General features: G+C 39.7%; 1 long non-coding RNA gene across 1 annotated transcript; it reads left to right on the top strand.

Moving 5' to 3' along the window:
* On the top strand, positions 1-4,110 carry LOC116814620 (uncharacterized). Its single transcript, XR_004371298.2, has 2 exons — positions 1-1,534; positions 1,710-4,110. It is a non-coding gene; the product is annotated as an uncharacterized LOC116814620 (long non-coding RNA).
* Positions 4,111-5,306: the final 1,196 nt, after the last annotated feature.

Raw genomic sequence — 5,306 nt, 5'->3', positions numbered from 1 at the left:
TTCCAGATGTCCTCACAGCTGGTCATTACTGCTTAAATTCTGTCAATTTAAATTGTTCTAGAGGCTGTTAAGATGGTTATGGGCCCAATTCTTTCTCAGTCACATGAGTAGTCCTGTAGAATACAAGAATATACGTGTGAGTAAAGGCTGCAGTGCTGGACACACTAATGGGAACTGGGCTGTGTCTGCTTTAGTCCAATGAGGAAAGTTTTCCGCATTTCATTTAGAGTAATTTTCATTTAGAGTAATTTTTCAAAAGTAGCCACCAGTTTTGGATGCCTCAATCCAGGGGACTGGATTCTGCTGAATGTCCACAATTCCAGCTTTCAGCACCTCTGAAAATCAGGACTAAGGGTGTTAGGTGGAGCACTCAGAATTGAAGATCACTTCTGAAAATGTTTGTTACAGTGGAGGGAGGAGGACAAGGGGTGGCATTTGGGTGTTGCTAACTGTTGCAGCTAGTATGGCTTTATCACAGGAGGGGAGGGGCCTATTGTTAGGAAGTTACTGCCTGTGGTATCTCACAGCTCTGGAAACTATCCTCAGTTAATCCAGAGTGGATGAAACCAGCATGAGTGAGAGAGAGTCTCTTAGAAACTTCAAGTCCTGTTGCCACTAAAGGGAGAATGGCTCAAACTCTTGCTAGGATGACCATGAGTTTTCTTTGTTACTTTTTTTTTTAATGCTATACATTTGATACAAAAGAAGATCAATTTTAAGAGCTTACAGTAATATATTTTAAGTAATATATATTTTAATATTTGTGTAAAAAATGACAAAGGAAGATTTGTGAACTAGATATACAGGGTAGTGTGTGTATGCAGTTTCTCAGCAGGGCCGAGACGGTTTCCCTGGCAGGGGAACTGAAAGCACTTGGGTTTTCCATTAATGCAATAAAAGTGGAGATTCTTAAAACAAAAATTCAATAGTGTTTACCAGATGCTCTTTCATTTTGTTTGACCACAAGGCTTGTAAACATGATTTAGAAGATGATAAACTTTCGTCTGTCTTTTGTCTTTTTAAAAGGGACTTAAATTGGAATAGAAGGTATGTATAGAAAAATCAAGGTGACACCATTTTAAAAGTCGTATTTTTTCACAAATAATATAGAAGAATCATATTTTACATAAGAATTTTAAGTATTTGAAAAAATGTATATAAATATACTGTATGTACTTCATATATTCTTTTATTTTATGTTTAATTGTATTAAAAATATTCTAGCTGGTTGGAGTTCCTACCTATGTATTAATGTAAGAAGAGAGAGATGAGCACTGCCTCTTACCATTGCAGCAGTTGCTGCTGCAGCAGATTGTAGGGTAGCAAAAAAGCTTGAAGCTCAGCAAAGAATGAATTGGAATAGTTTAGCGGTTTTAGAAATACAGTACAGACATTTTTTTCAGTCCTATGTCCTGTTTGTGTGTCCGTTCATGCTCTGTTCTGTTTTGCCTCATAAACACCCAGAACAATCAATGGTGAGAAGATAAGGAGTTGAGGTGGAGCTTTATACAAGCACTGCCAAAGAGACATACAGGTACAAAGCTACTCAACTAAAATCAAAAGCAGCCATTGGAATTTTAATAAATATAGCTAATAGTTTAATTCTTGTGTGATCCTCTGATAGTACAGATGAGGAATGAATACAACATGCCAAAAGCCTCAGTATATTTGGGATTTCAAGGCAAGACATGCTAATTTTTCTTTTGTAGGCTCTTGGGTCCAGTATCACTGTAGAGGGTGATGTGTGCCCTCAGTCACTACTGGAAGATGGAATGGTTCTCTTCTACTATACTTGGGCAGGACCCCATGAAAACTCCCTAAGGGGAAGCACTAGTAAATCTGCTGAGACTGCTGGCAACATTCCTCATACGAATTCTGGTTACACGATGCTGTAACTTGGATATCAGGATTCCCAGAGGTACAAGATCTTAAATTATATGAATATAAAAAAGACAAAATTCTAGTTAGAAGGGAAGTGATAGGTGGCTGCAGACTACGGTAACAATCAGCTGTGATTCATGCGCATTATATACAGCACATCCAGTGCAGTTTACCTAATAAAGGACCCAAACCTGTGAAGTCTTCAGCATCTTCAATTACCATTGAAATTAGTAGCAGCTGACGTTGCAGTGCACCTTACAGGATTAGGCTAAAGTCCATAGTGCATGTGTCACAGCTGATTTGTACTGTAATACCACATCCATTCCCCCACCCTCAGTAATTACCATCACAGATCTGTCTGGTTTGTTACAGAAACAGTAACACTTATGACAATGTTGAGGGTTATATTAGCCCAATCATTCAGGAACACAATAGATTTAAGTTGCAGCCCTTTTGATCAGTGGCTCCAATTCGGGCCTTCCTCTGTCCCCCGGACACCAACGCTACACATGTACAGGGGCTGTAGGCTAGCAAATCTCCCTTCCCTTGGTGGCACGAGAGAGACAGAACTGACTCTCTGCCAGGCCCTGGTGTGGGGTAATACAGAGAAGGGAGGAGGCATGGCTAGAACTTACTTCACTCTGGCTATTCTGGGCTGACAGAAGGCTCAGGAATCTGATGCATAAAGGTGAAACACAGACACATTTGCCCCTTCACTTTTTGCCCCTTCACTCAGCTCAGGTGTATCCCCAAATTGGAGCCACTGTGTTTCCCATAGCCCAAACCTCCCTGCAAAAACTGCTGGAATCTCTCAGATAAACAAGAATTGTGTTTACAATAACTCTCTGATCGAGGTTTGTGGGAAGGGAAATTGACTTTAAAGAAAACTCGGACAGTTTTGTTATTATTATGATTATTTTCCAAACACCCCAAAATATGCCAGGCCTCTATTTACATACACGAAGTGAGATTGTTTTTTAGTAAAGGCATTTTATCTTTCTTTCTCTGAATTGCAGTCTGCACATTCAAAGGGGTTTTCACTCTGAACAGTTGCACTATCTAGCAGAAGGTTACACTGTTTGGATGTGTATATGTATATATAACTAGAGTGTATATGTGTGTGTATATATACAACTATATTTTACATAAATGTACCTAAAAAGGCTGTAAGTCCATCTCAGGATTCTGGTGACATTAATTTTGAGAACAAAGTTTGAGTTACCACAAGCCTGATGTAGAATTACAGCTTTTATATTTGTTTTAATATTTAAAATATATGGGTTAGAAAAAAAAATATAGTATGTATTGTTTTGATCTGCTGCACTTTTTGTCTAAACATTCCTAGTCCTGCTAGCACTGCTGCAGCTCCCATCCCTTCCTGCTCCATTTAAAACTTAGAAGCCAGCTTTTCCCCTGTGGGTTTTCTTTCAGTTGCACCTCTCAGAGGCTAAATCGTGTTTCTATTCAAAGAGCTATGCCAAGAGATTAATATTCCTGGATTTGGTCTTTTATAATAAGATGTCACAGCTGAACCCCAGTCCCAACACTGGGGAAAGTGACCTGATAGTTGATGCCTCCAGTTGGCAATTGGATTCTAAAATAGTCCCTTTGCAAACTAGCGGAGGCAAGCAATCTAACTTAAATAAGAAATGGTCATTTTCTGTTGTTATCCAGTGATAAGTTTGTACTGAACAATAAGATTATTGTAATTCACTCTCCTCCTTAATAAGGAAATGACCCAATTTCCAGGCATTTAAAGAAACTTAATGGGTCAGTTCCATTAAACCAGCAATCACAGCAGAGAGACGTGTGGCCCATAATTTTGCAGATTGGCAGAGGTCATTCTAGTAAACTGATTCTCTCCCCAAATGAAAAATAAAAATAATTTTAAAAGTCTGCTTCGGGGTCTGCTGTATAAGATTCCACCTTAGCTTCTCACCAGCATTAAGAAGGATCTGAGGAGTGCTAAAAACAGTATATTTGTATCTTGTCACTTTAAGATATGTGTGTCCAGAGGAGGTAGCACTTTGAAAAGCGAAAGCCTGCCTTGTGGCTTATGTCTTACTGCAGATTAAGTTCCTCTTCCCCTCACTCCTTATTTTTGTCATGTAAAACTACCTGCTTCATAAATGAATGTAAAATACAATAGTTCTTCAGCACATGGATAAATGTGTATTTTATCTTAATGTTTCATTTTATGTTAAATAAAAGCATATGATTTTATGGTCACCATTGCTGTGAATGTCTTTTTAAATGCTGCTCTTTTCTCCTTCAAGAACATGAAGCAGCAAGCTACACAACACTGAATGACTTAATTTCAGGTCCGGCACTGCTGGAATGCCAAGTATGTTTTTTTTCTAAACCATCTCCCTACATTTCATGGGGAAAGATTTGTTGTGAACACCAAGTGGTTGTTAATCATTTTGTGTTTCTCTCGTGTTTCATCTCAGGATCTCAAATTGCTTTAGAATTACATTAGTGCACTGTAAGGTATGAGTAAATATTATCCTCATTCGCATATGAGGAAACTGAGGCATGGACACATTGGCTTTCCCAAGGTCACTTATTGAGTCAACAGTCAGGAATAGAATTCAGGTGTCCTGTCTCTGTCTTGTGCTCTAACCACAATACAAGCGTCAAACCTGGCAGACTGTGTTCTCTCCTTTACAAATCATCAGCTTTCTCCCGTCTTCTCCTGCAATCCAATCTGTTAAAGTGCATCCCCATTGACAAGTATGATTTTTCCAGCTGAAGCAAAAGTGTGCACAGTTTTGTTGGCATAATAACAGGGTGTAGAGTTATGGAGTCATCCAGCGATTTCAAGCTGGCAGCAGCCCTGGTCTGTCAACAATGTGATTCTTCCCAAGCCTCCTGCGCCTAATACTGACTCTGTTCTAATTTTCTCTCCAACTCCTGCCTCTTATGGAAAAGAGCTAACCACTCCACTGAGGCAACATGCAGCTGAACTTTTAAGTTCTGAATTCCACTATCCCTTTCACCTCCTTAGCCTTTCCTTTCTTGTGCCCTACTTCCATATTGAACACATGACTCAAAGTCCTACGGATTAGAATGCTCAGAGATGAACTGAGTGTCCTTCAGCTTCACTCCTCCTCCTCCGTGTTCCTTAATGTATTTCCTTACAAAGATTCCCAAAGCCATGCCACAGGCAACCCCAGAACTCCCTACTAATGCCGTTCACTCAGGCCACGTCTACACTACGGGATAATATCGAATTAGCTAAAATCGGTTTTATAAAACTGATATTATAAATTCGATTTCATGCGGCCACACTAGGCACAGTAATTTGGCGTTGTGCGTCCATGGTGCGAGGCTAACATCGATTTCTGAAGTGTTGCATTGTGGGTAGCTCTTCCGTAGCTATCTCATAGTTCCCGCAGTCTCCCCCGCCCCTTGGAATTCTGGGT

Source organism: Chelonoidis abingdonii, chromosome 3, assembly GCF_003597395.2.
Source record: "Chelonoidis abingdonii isolate Lonesome George chromosome 3, CheloAbing_2.0, whole genome shotgun sequence".
In the NCBI taxonomy this organism is placed as follows: Eukaryota; Metazoa; Chordata; order Testudines; family Testudinidae; genus Chelonoidis; species Chelonoidis abingdonii.
Note: the sequence above shows the minus strand (reverse complement) of the source record. Positions and strands in the feature narration are given on the sequence as shown.